The sequence below is a fragment of the Megascapheus bottae genome, chromosome 4 (assembly GCF_031878675.1).
Source record: "Megascapheus bottae isolate mThoBot1 chromosome 4, mThoBot2.hap1, whole genome shotgun sequence".
In the NCBI taxonomy this organism is placed as follows: Eukaryota; Metazoa; Chordata; class Mammalia; order Rodentia; family Geomyidae; genus Megascapheus; species Megascapheus bottae.
Genome location: NC_143512.1, coordinates 80,757,830 through 80,772,637, shown reverse-complemented (window position 1 = coordinate 80,772,637; position 14,808 = coordinate 80,757,830). Strand labels below are relative to the sequence as shown.

The 14,808-nt window shown below is 45.9% G+C and overlaps 1 pseudogene; it reads right to left on the bottom strand.

The window, feature by feature from the left end:
• Nucleotides 1–10,409: 10,409 nt before the first annotated feature.
• Nucleotides 10,410–14,487, bottom strand: LOC150064682 (large ribosomal subunit protein eL33 pseudogene; annotated as a pseudogene).
• Between the last annotated feature and the right edge of the window lie 321 nt (nt 14,488–14,808).

Here is a 14,808-nt window from a genome sequence, read left to right as displayed (position 1 = left end):
TCAGAAAATTTACCTTTACCAACAAGGACACTGAGTCACAGGAGTTATTCTGCAGCTCGCAGGAATGCACAAAGGTGCTCCCACTGGAAGACAGTGTACCAGTTTCTTATAAAACTGCACATTCTTTTTTTAGACATAAGATCTAACAATTTACTCCTCAGAATTTACCCAAATGAGGTAAAAATGTATGCCCACACAGAAATCTGCAGGACTTTTATAGCTTTATTCAGGATTGACAAAATGTGGAATCAACCAAGATGTCTTCAGTAAATGAATGGATACATAAATTGTGATACACATGGATGATAGAATATAATTTGGCATCAATGAAAGAGAGCTATTAAACCATAAAAAGATATAGAAGGATCTTAAACTAAGTGAAAGAATCCAATCTGAAACAGCTACAAACTACACGAGCACAACTCTACTATGTTCTGAGAAAAGAGAAATTTAGTAAGTGTTTTAAAAGATCAGTGGTTTCCAGGGGTTTGTAGAGATAGAAGAATGCATAGGCAGAAAAGAGTTGATTAAAGGGCAATGAAACTACTTGTACGACATCACAATATCATCATACATTGTTTATTCCCACGGAATGCAAGTCACTGTGCTTCATATAACCCACAGCCCTTAGATAATGATAACTTGGCAATGTAGGTTCATCAATGTAATAAGCCTACCACACTGGTACAGCATTTTGACCTTACCCTCGTGAAGGCCACAGAGAATACACAGCAACTGTGTCTTTTCTGCTACACTGCACTAAGAAAGGAAAACCTCTGAAAAAACAAATTCTATTTAAAAAGGAAGAAATAGATCAGACACAGTAACTCAGATCCATAATTCTAGCTACTCAGGATCCTGAGTATGCAGGTTCAAGGCCATCCTGAACAGACAGATCTGATGTATCTCCAATTCACAACTGAAAAGGCCAGAGTGGACACAAGGCTCATGCGGAAGAGTGCCAGCCTTGAGTGAAGAAAAAACACAAGCAAAGAGTGGAAGGCCTGAGTTCAAGCTCAAGTATGGACACAAAAAGTAATTAATTAATCACTGGGAAAAATAGAACTGAGTGTCGAAGCTAATAGGTGGACATGTTCACTACGAGGCATCTATGTAAGGCCAACTACAAGACAAAAAAATAGATACTGAAAACAGATGCTGGCATAACAAATTGTCATAAATTTAGTAGCATGAAACAACATATTTGGTTAGCTCACAGCTTCTGTGCATTAAAACTCAGGCTCCGCTTAGTAGGGTTCTCTGTTTTAACATCTCTCACAGGCAGGCTGAAATGAAGGTCGGAGCCAGAGCTGAGGTCTCCAGGGAAAGTTTAAGGGCCCACTTCCAAACTCTCTCCAGCTGCTGCTGCAGTACTCTCGTGAGGCCTCCCTTCCTGTGGACTGCCCTTCGTTTCTGATCTCTGAGCATCTCCAGCATGTACACATGGTTTGTCTTTCTGTTCATTTGACAATGTGGCACTATTCAAACCATAATGATGTGTCAAACATCTAAGACGCAGTGCAACATTCTCCTAATTCACTTATTAAATCTTTCCATGTCAGATTTTTTTTCTCATCTTCTCTGTGTGAACCCAGAAGTATCATAAAACAACTTCTCCAGGGTACAAAATGCTATCAGTGAATTCACACATTGAGGCCTCAAAATAACTCCACAAAATTCCCTCTTAGCCTCCGTGCTCTGCTGACAAAGAAACAAAGAATAGAGAGCGTGTCAGACAATCTCCTCATGGAGACAAGGTGAAAGTTCTTGAAAGCAGGTGAAATGTACTCAGGAGTCTATGGCCTCCCGTGGACTCCATCATTTTTCCCAAAGACCACAGTGAATTTCAGCCTTTCTGAGAGCACACACTGGGCTGTGTACAATTGCACACAGGAGGAAAAAGCTCATCCAGCATTATTTTTCTAAGCTACTGGGCCTCACAGGAGGGCATTGGAGGAAAAGACTGGAAAGATGAACGAGCAGGAGGCACTGCTGTCTTCTCCTCCTCCTGAGAAATTGCTGTGACCTGATGTATAGGTGCCCTGTGATCTTAAATCGACCCACATCCTGGTTTGGGTCAAGGTTTGGGGTCAGGAGCTTCCTAAAGTATTGCCCTTGCTTTTCTATTCAGGAATACAGCCCAGAGTAACAGCCAGCACTTAGGAATTTGAGGCAGTGAGAGACCTGGGAGAATGTGGGTCACAGGTAAGGAAACACAGAGACACGCCCCTTACCCCTGCAGAAAGGGGTGGCTGCATCCGTGATGAGGCTTCTTCCTTGGTTTTATGTTTTAGAAATCTAGCCTTGAGCCCTGATGAATTCCAGGAGCTGAGACTGCATTGTGACTTCCATCTTTCAACATAATTCTGTTTCCTTATCTCAGTTGGAGAATCAAATAGCATATTAATATAATACATTACACTACATTTCACCTAGAGCATGCAATAAAAGCTATTTTCCAGCCTTTCCAGCCTGAGCTCAAGTAAAGTTAATCTAATTTAATATGTCATTAATAAAATCTGGTCTACGGACCAATAGCTGTCTAGGGATGGAGAATGGGGCAAAAAAAGTTTGAAGGATAATTTAAAGGTCGGTTTGATTGGAGACAAACTTGAGATCCACTGTGCAGTTTAGGGCATTTACTGTATGCCTCTATGATGACTAGAAGGCGGGAAAACTAACATTTCCATTTTCAATCTATAATTACATTTTCTGTCTATAATTCTAGAGCTTTTGGAAAGAGAAGAGAAGAAAGATGTCAGGAGATCAGTTTACATGAGCGATGTCAAATCATCCAGAGGCCAATTTAAACCAAGCACCCTGGAGTTTTTCAATTTCTTAATATGATAAGAGGATAAAAACAGACAGAAGAGACTAATGATAAGATGATGGTGTAAATTATTAACACCAATTACGCCAATGACAGACTCACAGCACTGTGAGGTTGCTAAGAAAGTTTATGGGCAGAGACCATTCTGGAAGGATGGAAATGTCAGATACGATCAAGGCAGTGATGACTCCCAACCCTCAAACTTTCTTAGCAACCAAGAATAGAAGGACCCTGGCCCACGGAGCATTCATCAAGTGAAGCCTGAGCTCTGGGGGCCGCTGACTGCACAGCTTCTCTCCCTCCTTCATTCCTAGACAGAGGCATCTGAAGAGGGGAGTGGCTGAGACGAGCAGGCCACCATGGGGCCCATTCCCTGCAATGATGGCTTTCAGAATCCGACTCATCTGGAGGCTGTGACCAGGCTTTGGGACATGAACTGGCTTCTGTCCGTCCCGCGTCCCCGCTCAGGGACATGACCTGGAGTGAACCAGTTGCTAGACTGCAACCCTCCACGCCAACACTGTGCAAACTCACAATGTTCCTAAATAACTGTGTGTATATGTTTATATGTCATTGCATATGTATCATGTGTATACAAATATGTATGTATACATATGTGCATATACGTTTTACATTAAATTATATATGCAGACATACATATCATATATGCTTATATATGCATGCATAGGTGTCTATATATATTAAATTCAAAAAGCTCATCCCAGGCCCTACCTCCTGTAGATTATTACTAACGGAGGGGCCTAGCATTGCCATTATTGCTACACAGGGCAGCGAGGGATAACAAGCGAGCTACCGCATTGCTTTACTTGTCCTGACACTTCTGCACCCCTCCAAACTCCCATGTCAGAAGGGTGTTCACCCCCAGTTTGAGCCCACTGTGTCTCCTGTTCCTAAAGCAGGGGTCATGTACCAAAGGAACAACCTCCCACCCCACAAAGAGAAGGAAGCATCAGGATGGAAGGAAGACAAAGCACAAAGACATGAGCACGCTCCTCACCTCGTGTCTCACTGAAGCAATCAGAACAACCAGCTGAAATGAATCAGGCCTGGCCTCTTGCCTGGAAGGTTGCCATGAGAAATTCACTGAGCCTGTAAAGGGTCTTGGGAGGCCCCTTTAGCGATAGCCATTTTGCACACAAGAAGAGAAACCAACCTGCTAACTTCCATAGGAGACTGCACAAAAAACTCCTTCTAACTGGTTCCAGGGTGTAGCATTGTTGGTACCTGGGAATTCATCAGCCTAAGTCCCTTTGTAGACCCTGCCCATTCACGTTTCTGAGAAAAAGATGAGCCCTGATGTCCAGGAACTTTCTGACAAATATAACAATATATCCTCAGTTAGTAGAACCTGACTCTTGCTTCGGTTTCCTTTTTGCTTGTCAAATACTGTAATATGAAAACGTTCAGCTGGGTGCCAGTGGCTCAGGCATAAGGAAGCTGTGATCTCAGGATCACAGCTGTAAACCAGCATGGGAAGTAAAATCTATGAGAGTCATAGCTCCAATTGATCACCAAAAGAGCCAGAAGTAGAGTTGTGACTTGAGTGGTAGAGGGCTAGCTTTGAGAAAGAAAAGCCCAGGGATAGCCTCTAGGTCCTGAGTTCTAGGTCCTAAACTGATATAATACCTGTCTTTGAAATGACTACTTGCAAGCAGCTCAGAAAGTAAAAAGAAAAAAAAACCAAGGAAATAATACTCTAACCTAAAGACCCCACGCATCTAGCATGCTGTTCTCTAAGTTTCCCCACATGAGAGTCATTGTGCCACGGGTTCTTCTGAGGAAAACTATTGCGGTGATGAGACACAGGACGAGACCACGTGCCGCCAGCCAGACGCTCTATTCTCTGAGAGCTGTAAGTTTCTTGCTCCATGTAGAAACGCTCAAGCTCACCCAAGAGATGGAAGCACAATAGTCAAACTAAAAGTTGCATGCTTAAAAAGTAAATTCAGGCTGGATTAAATTGAAAGATCTACCTGCTAGCTTTGGCCAGTAGCTCCTAGAGGTGCTACCAGAACTCCATGCGTGCACATCGGGTTGTGTGCGTGACACACACAAGTGAGTGCATGTGTGTGAGCGTGTGTGGAGCTACTCTACGAAGGTACAATTGTAAAATGGAAACTTTAAAGAACAAAATGGAAGAAAAGAATCTCAGCCACAAAGAAAATGAAGGAGAGCCCTGGAACGAGAGTGCCTGGGTGCCAGCAGCATCAGAAACACAGGCAGCTGGGCACTATCAGATGGTAACAGTCATTTGCTTCCCTTTCCTGGGACACAGTACTCATGATAAGGTGGAGGGGCTGTCCCTTATTTAAACTTTAAGCTATGCAGGATCTCTCTCTTACTATATTTACTAAGAGAAAGGAAGAAGCTTCCATAAATAATTCAGTCCTAAACCACTCAAAAGCTCACTTAAAAAGTTCAAAGTATGCAAAACAGCATACTTTGCATAAATAGCATTTATCAAATCCTTAGAATATACGCATAATGAAATACATATATGTTTATTTAGCTTAAGAAGTATTTCCACTGCCTCCGATCAACTCACCCGTACCACAGAAGTCATGTGGGCTTTTCTACTCAGCCTTTGTTCAGAAAGGTCCACATCCCCTGAGCCTTCGCTTCCTCCCCACAGCTGGCTGAAAAGAAAGAATTCCCCCAGCATGTGCAAACCCAAACACTATTCACAGTTTACTTCTTTGTGAAGCATCTCCAGCTTCAATAGAGAGAGAGGGTGGAGGGAAGGGGGTTTGGCGTGTGCCTGTCACAAAGATGCCAGAGATGCTTGGGCTGTAAAGTTCCAGCCAAGGGCAGAGGCTGCTCTGGACTAAAAGACTCAGCAATGAGCACACGAGAGAGACCACAAGCAGCACAAACCCAGTCTGTGTGTCCCATTCAAGTAAGGCGTATAACCCCACAAAGGAAATCAAACAAGGGCAGAAACTAGTAGGGCCTGAGCTGGAAAGGTCTGACTTGAGTGGGGATCCAGGAGGCCAAGTTGGGGGTGGGAGAGATTTCCCAGCATGGGGACATCGAAGGCTCTCACATCATCCACAGAAGGGCAATGGTGGATGAAATCAGGGAGAAAGGGCTAGGTCCCTCAATTGCCTTTGTGAAGGCTTGAGCACAGGGCAGGGATACTGCACACTGGGGCAGGGAGTTCCTGGGTGCACGGGAGATGCTGCAGACACCATGTGTCTCTGAATTGTGGCCCAGATTTCCTCAGACACCCAGTCGTCTGGCCCTCACTCTGCAGCCAACCCCTCTCGGCCTCTCCGGGGTTACTGGTGTTCCTTGGCTCTCCAACCCCAGGCCCTCTGCACCTTGACACCTGTGACTCTCCCGTGAACTTGGGGAACTCACTTCTGCATGGGAGAGTCTTCGGTTCCTTTCTCACGGCTGCACTCATTTCTGTGGCAACAGCAAAACAATTGCCCAAAGATAGAGGTTTAAAACAGCATCACTTTATTTTCTATAATTCAGAGGGTGGAAAGTCCAAGATGCACCATAGTGAGCCGAAATCAACATGGTACACTGCCTTCTGTATGGAGGCGCTGGGGAGCAGCTGCCTTCTGCATTCCTTTCCTGTGGCCCCTTCCTCCTCCATCTTCCAGCAGTCATTTCACTGCAGCCTCTGCTTCTGTTATTACCTCTTCAACTATATCCTGCTTCCTTCTTCTGAGGGCCACATTAGGCCAAGCATGATGCTACCCATCTGTAATCACAGCTACTTGCAAGCAGGAAGATTGTGGTCTGAGGCTGGCCCAGGCAAAACGTTAGCAAGCTCTCATCTCAAAGGCCAGCAGGTCGCCTAACACCCGTGGTTCATGCCTATAACCCTAGCCCTCCGAGGAGGCTGAGATCTGAAGAACTGCAGTTCAAAGCCATCCCAAGAAGGAAAGTCCATGGGATACTTATCGCCAATTAACCACCAAAAAGCCAGAAGAGGAGCTGTGGTTCAACTGAGAGAGCTCCAGCCTTGAGCTAACAAAGCTAAGCAATAGTACTCAGGCTCTGAGTTCCAGCTACAACATCAAAAAAAAAATCTCCTTTACCAAGTAAGTTACACATCAATGAGCCATTTGCAATGCAACTTCCTTGTATTGTTAATGATTGCTAGTAAACTATAATAATAAATAAGAAAGCTGGACATGGGGGCATATACCTGTTTCCAGCTTCTCAGAGGCAAAAGCAGAAGTGTGCCCATCCAGACCCACACCCTCCTCCAAAGCAGGAAAGCAGAGGCAATGCCTGTGGTGACACTACGTCCACCCTGAGAATCCAGGGAAATCTCCCACCCAGGTCCTAAGTCACATCTGTCCAGCGTGTATGGCATGCATAGGGCCGCATTGTCACAGTGCTGAACTGTCACAGGACCTCACTGTCACAGTACCATATTGTCACAGTGCTGCATGGTCTTAGGGCCTACAGAGCAAAACCTGTTGCCACTGAAGGGGCCATTACCTGGCTCACTCTCCTATCCTCATTCCTCAGTCCTCCATGTCCTGGCCTCCTGAAGAAAGAACTCAGACCAATTGTGGGAGCGAATGGGAGGCTTGAAAGCAAACACAGGAAGGAAATAATATATATATATATATATAAATTAACTCAAAATATCACAGCCACAAAAGTAAAAGAATATCTATCATCCTTACCAGGTTTTACAAATGTGCAGTTGAGTCTAGGGGCAGGATGTAGACAGGGGAGTGAGGATAGCCCAAGGAACCTGGCGCTTCACTCCCAGTTAGACAGCAGTACCTAGGGAACTGAAGCCCTCAAGAGATGTGGACTAACTTCCAGTCAATGAGAAACCAAGAGCGGGGCGGGATGTGGAGGTGAGCGCTTTGTGAGTCTCTGTCGGTCCAGGGTAGACTCTGGCAGAGAAGGCACGTGTAGGTCCCACTAGGAACTAGTCATCCCCTAAGAGTAGACGTAACCTAAGGCTCTGTCTGAACACTCCTCCCTGACCCCCAGCCAGCCTGGAATCCTGGAGTGGAAGACAAGACGTGGCGCCTGGCACACCCACGTGGAAGTCCTCAGAGAGGTCCAAACTGCCCACATCCACTTGAGGATCCATGTTCCCCTGCTCTCAACACTAGGGACTCGGGCTACCCAGATACAGAGGGGAGGCCTCTGAGGAACGGTGGACAGTACTGTGCAAGCTCCCTGTCCACCCCTCCCCCTCCACACACCCTCCAGCTCCTCCCCATCCCTCCCTCTCCACACCTCCTCCAGATCCTCCCCATCCCTCCCTCTCCACACCTCCTCCAGCTCCTCCCCACCCCTCCCCCTCCACACCTCCTCCAGCTCCTCCCCACCCCTCCCCCTCCACACCTCCCCCAGTTTCCCTCCCCCGCCCTCCCCTCAGACAGCGAGGAGTGGCTCTTCAGTCACAACACATTTAGGTTGTAAGTTAAATTGCTTTAGAGACTCCCGGGGTGTGCAGGGCTGCAGGAAGGCTTATTCCCACAAATTACCTGCTTTTCACAAAACTGTCAGGTAGACGTGGGGCTCCTTCAGAGACATCCAAAGGACAGCCTCCCTGCAGAGACATCCAGAGGACAGCCTCCCTGCAGAGACATCCAGAGGACAGCCTCCCTGCATTTTCAAAGCAGGGCAGATTCCCTCGCCGAAGGAGATTCTTTAAGTCTGAGACCTAACTAGTAGTGACGCAAGCTTTAACCCTAGGCGGGCCTGTCCTAAGCAACTGACTTGGAAGACGGTGGGTACCTGGCAGGAAAGCAGTCCTGTCACTGGGGAAATGCCACATCTGTCTGCATCTCTGAGCTCATCTTCAGCTGCCTCTACTGGTCACCCCACGATCAAGAGGGGAAGACTGCAGGGCAGAGCAGGGCCCAGGAAGCTAAGGAAAATTCTCAGGGGGGGTCCTGGTGACGACCAGACAGTCCCCTTCCTTCACAGACACATGCTACTGAGTTTCCAACTTATGCATGAACAACACAAGAAACCCTGGGCTCCTGGGGGCAGCTCTGGGGCCTGTATGAGTCAGGGCTGCTTGATAGTTGATGCTGGAGGATAATTCACCCCGAAACCACACACATGCCTCTCAGGGCCTGGACCCACCCTGAGGAGGCCCTCCTGGCTTCTTCCTTTCCACAGCAGGCCTTGTGGGGACCCCACCCCCTGACCACATGCTCTCTGACATCTGCATCTCCAGCCCAGATCCTCCTCCAGCTTTCTTCTTAGTGCTTAAGGTCCGGGCCTTTTGTATCTTTCCTGGTTGTGGAATGTTCTGACTCTGGTTTAGTTACAGCTCTGTTCTTGGTGTCTGAACTTCAGTCTGGTATGGAGTGGGCACTTAGGTCAATATTGTTTGAATAAAATGAGTTCATAAAGACTATACCTAACTGTGTGTGTTGTCCAGTCCTGTTTCAAAAGGCTGTGCTGAAAGACCTTCCATGTTCCATGAACACGTTTGGTAGTTTCCTGAAGTATCCATGACCTTGAATCCTATAACACACTATTGTTAAAGGAACCCTAATTGTGGAATCAGTGGAGGGACAAGCAAATGAGACCAGGGACCTTTGAGTGGCACTTCTTTGCCTTCTGCGCACAGGTGAGGCACTCCCCTGCAGGCTAGACTTGGGAACATCCACCGGCCTTATCACCAGATGAGGAGAGACACACTCATGAGCCACCCATCCCTGAGGCGCAGGTCGGGAGAAGCAGGTGGCAAAGGCAGGGTACAGGCCTCATTTGTCATACTGTCCCCAAGTCTTTCCTAGGGCATATTTGTAAATGATTCAAGGGTGATGGAAAACGACAGTACACAGGAGTCTCTCATTTTCCTGACAAATTTGTCACAAAAGCAGATGCATCTGGTGATAGAGTTCCAGATCACGCCATGCTCAGGTGCCTGCATTAATGCCCCGGGAGCCGGGACGCATAAACATCATAGGTAAGGCCAAGACCCCTGCCTTTATGTTACGCTGCAGTCATTTCATATCGGATAGCAATCAATGTTCGCAGGGAGGAAACTTCATAATGGCCTGTCTGTGGTGTCCCCCTGGGCAATAAACACCCCAAATAAACTTCTCCTACCTTGGCCCTCAGAGGACTCCGTACATTCAAAAGTGACTTTGTGCTAGCCACTGAGTGATGCAGAAGAAATCACTCATATCATCAAGCTCCGACCACCAAGGCGGAACACACGGCCTGCACACACCCCTGCCACTCCAGAAACTTAGAAGCAATATGAACACTTCTATGAGTGTTCAATCCTATGAAGGATAAACAGAGACTCTAACCTACCAATAGCCAATTCCTCTAAACATGGAATCCTAATTATATTCAATCTAGATATTTGGCCTAAATCCTTCTTTTGAATTTCATTTTATGATCTCTAAGTGCATGCACAAAGGAGGCGCCATTTAACATAGCAGCCAATAAACACGGTGCAGCGTACTCAGCCTCACTCCCCTCAACAGTCTCACCCAACTTGGACCCACCCTTCCCTGACCTTTTCTTTCGCTTACTTTTCTAAATTTTGTAGTATATACAAATTCCCCTCATGTGTCTACCCCTCTCCCTGGCCTAAATCTTTTTTTTTTTACAGGAGCACAGATTTACTTTATTTAATTTTCATTAAACTCTGGAGGGGTACAGCATCACACAGATTCTGTGTCCAATGGCCTTAGCAGGAAGGTTGCTGCGGAATTTGGCCCAAACCATGCCGCTGTTTCCATGGGCACGAGTTACCTTTCCCCAGATTACTCTGGTTTTGTTAGGTTTGCCCCCAGGAGTCACTGTGTTGTTTTTTGCTTTGTATACATAAGCACATCTTTTGCCCAAGTAGAAATGGGAATCACCTCGAGCATAAACACCTTCGATTTTAAGGAGAGCCGTGTGCTCCCTTTGGTTCCAAAGACCTTACTTATAGCCAGCAAAAATGGCCTTGCACCACAGCCTTCTGGATATGTTGCCTTTTAGAAGTCCTGTTCCCAGCAGGCCTCCACAGGCTACGAGATGGCGGAGAGAGGAGCTGGCCTAAATTTTATATCCAAGTCCTGGCAATGTCATAAAGTGGTCAGACTTTGCATCCAAGCCCGCTGTGCCCTTCTGTGTGTCTACTCACACAGCCTGAACCCCCACACCTGTGGCACACACACTGCCCACACTCTGAAAACACTTAGGTGACCACAGCCTCCTCGATAATGCAGCATGGGGGAAAAAGCTGGAAAATGGTTATTCTACCAGAACCCAAAGGACAGGAGAAAATATTTTGCAGCCCTCACATCTTTAAGATGCTAAGACTCGATATGCAATTCATTTGGGGCTGAATACAAGTGTGTGGATGGATCGGTGATACCACTGTGCAAACTCTAACTAGCACACTCATTCCAGGCTATTCGAATGCAGAACAAAAGGCACCTTGGAAATAACTGTCTGGAAAACACAAGTGCATTGTTGGGTAATGAAGGCTGAATGTAATGAGAGTGTAAACGCTGTGTGTTTGTAGTTTCTAGAATGTTTGGAACAGATTCTCTTGTTCTCTTGGAACAGTATGAGTTTGTATTCTAATTAATACAAATTCCCAGTGAATGAATGTGGATGTGACTGTGGGAGGAGCAGGCGCACACCTGTGCATTTGTGTCTAAGATTTTCTAGAAAGGAACACGAGGAAGTTTTACTGCGCAGCACGTAGGAGTTGGATGTCAGTGCTCGAATTAAGATGGCTGAGGGATTTGATGGCCGTAACTCCATAACGATCAACCTCCTTTCCACAGGACCAGTTTTTGTGTGCAGAGCTAACACATGGGGTCCACAGAGAATAATCTGGAAACTAACAGGCCACAGGGATCTCCAGTACACAAACATTAAGACATTAAAAAAAACAAGCTCATGAATGTAAAAAGAAAAATTAAATTATCTCTGAGTATGTTTTGAGGCCACCCCAGGAATGCTGGAAGAATCCATACAATCCTTCTGCTGAATGTTCTTGCTCAGAAAATCTTAATTGCTGTAGGTAGAGATCCTCTCTGTGTCTTTGGCACATGCACAGATAGATGTGTGTCAAACCAACAGTAGGTGTGCAGTTCCCACAGGAGGCAGAAGAAAACTGCAGGTACAACCACGGTTAATGGATGGAGACAAGGCAGCTTAAATTTAAATTTAGAGAGCCCCTTGTAAATTGTTAGCACAGATGTGACATTATTTACCTGATAATTTCATGCTTCTCAGCACACAGAAGAAAATAAAACACGTTTGATGCTGTAAAGGGACTATTCATTCTATGAAGGGATTGAGGGATGTTTCTAGAACATTTCTGTTACTTCCTCGTCCTGATATAGTTGCAGATGTTGTGTAACTGAATTCTACTGGACAGACATGGGGAAAGACAAGTCAGAAAATAATAAAAAATATTTCTTAGTTTCCTTGAGAAATGATGTTTACCAATGTCACATGGGTTTGAGGTACTTGAGGTTCATTTATGTATAACAACCCCTTAGCCAAAATGGTAGGAAATGTTTTAAGTCTAAATCATTTTCCTCATTTTCCTTTGTCTGTAATACTGATTTTAGAGAGCAACAAAAAAATAAGCATGTATCAACCAAAAAGCACTAAAGCACTTTAACTTGAGATTACTACTGTTTCCTCCACCTCAGCTGAGTCAGCTCCATTTAAGGGGCAATGCTCTGGAACCAAACCAAAAAAAAATGATAGATTACAGTGTGGCATGCTCTATCTCAAACACGCAGGCAGAATTCTCTCCTCTCTCTCTCTCTCTCCCTCTGCACGCACCTTTCATCACTTACTTGCAATTTCTGTTGAGAACTCTCCAAACCAGGAAAGATGAGGAGGCCATAGAATAGAGGTGCACTCAAGAGATTTAAGACCCAGCCTTCACTCCAAGAAACATTCCACGTTGTCAGGCTGCAAGCAGAAGGACAGCTCCACTAGCCATGAGCTCTGACACCTGGTGACGAGAAATCACCCATCTTGGGGGTGTCTTTCCTGCCTGCCTTGATTTTCACTTGGAGCCGTGGAGAAGATTGCCTTTCATGGAAGGCACAGACTCTCACAGTCACCAGTGGGCAAGTGGGGTCCTTGCCACCCACATAAGCTATGTGCAGGAAAGGAATTGCTTATTAATTTTGTCTTCTGTGGCATGGTGTCTTTGGATGGCTTCTGGAACTAGCTCGGTAACATACATTCCACCATGCCCAGCCCTGCACCCACTCAGCTCTTCTTGCAGCTGCCACTGCCAAATTCCCTGTTCCTGTGTGTGTGTGTGTGTGTGTGTGTGTGTGTGTGTGTGCGTGCGCACGCGTGCATACTCGGGTGTGTAATAGAACTTGAACTCAGGGCCTGAGCACTGTCGTTAAGGAATTTTGCTCAAGGCTAGTGCTCTACCACATAAGCCTCAGTTCTACCCGCTGAGCCATAGCTCCACTTCTGGCTTGTTGGTGGTTAACTGGAGAAAAGAGCCTGCAACTGGGTTTGAAGCATGATCCTCAAATTTCAGTCTCCTAAGTAGCTAGGATTATGGGCAGGAGCCACCAGCTCCAGATGTTGCCAGCTCTTTTAATGAGAAAATGGATTAGTATGCATCTGGAAGTTGAAAGAACAAAGAAAAAGATCTATTTTCACCGGGTCAAGTGCAACAGCATGGCTTTTGAACTCAGTATTGTTCTTTATTCTAAACTAGTGCTGGTTGGAAAGGATTGCGTCTTGATCTCGATGGACTTGCTGTAACAGACTACGTGAGACTTGCTGATGGGTAATGCACAGAAATTTCCTTCTTTCTAATTTTTTTATTTTTAAGTAGTTGTCCAGTGGGGTTTTGGCTCAACATGTCACTAAACTTGACGTGTATCACTCCTTCCATCATTCACCCCATGCCTTCCAGGCCCACCCCTCCCCTCCAGCTGTCTGATTCTGCTTTCACACATGTACATTGCATGTGTGACTGCATTTTCCTCCCCTGCTCTCTCTATTTACTCCTGGTAAATGGGGATGGAGAGTCACACAACAAGGAGCTGGGCTTCTTGGCAAGTCAGATCATGGCAGAAGAGGCACAGAGAATGAATGCAAGCTTGCTTTGATTATAATCTCTCTCACAATTATGAACACATGTCTGTGATGACTGCCTGAATTCATTCACAAGAGCAGAGCCCTCGAGGCCCCATCAGTGTTCAAATACTCAGCACTGAGAGCTTATCTCTCACGGTGTCCCGGGCACTGGGTATCCAGCTCTTAAACCTTGGGGAACACAGTGAAACCACAGCATATGGCTCCTCTGCAAGAAACACACAGCTTGGACATGCACAGAAGGGAGACAGATGAGGGAATGAGCATGGCCCAGAAGCGGAACCCTAAGAGAATGAGGCCCTGACACTGTGATCAAGGAGAGGAGATCAAAGAGGAAAAGTCCTTGTGGCTGAGCTTTGACCAGTCACAGTCCGTGTACCAAATCAGGCCCGTGACATGTTTGTTTTTGTAAAAGAATTTTTACTACAGCACAACCACATTCACTATTTTTTTTCAATGCCTTCCAGAGACTTTGCACTGTAGGTAAGTCGAGTGGTTTCACAAAAGCTTCACAGACGGCATAGCCTAAAACGTTTACATTCTGCATCTTTAAAGAAAAGGCCGCAAATCCAGCTGCAGGTCGCCATGGCCCACTGTGATCTCCTGGCACACATTAGCCAGAATGGGAAAGCCAGTAGGGATAGCTGCTCGCTCACTCTCTCTCTCTCTTATTCTCTCTCTCTCAGTCTCTCTTTCTCTCTCTCTCTCTCTCTCTGTCTCTCTCACACACACATACAACACACACACACACACACACACACACACACACACACACCCCATCTGTCTTGCCCACTCCAACTGCCCAGCTAACCCAGCTTGGCAGGGCTCAATTCTTTTGCTTTTTACTTTGATTAAAATCAGTTTTATTTTCTATTTCATACATAGCTCTAACCATTTATAAAATAACA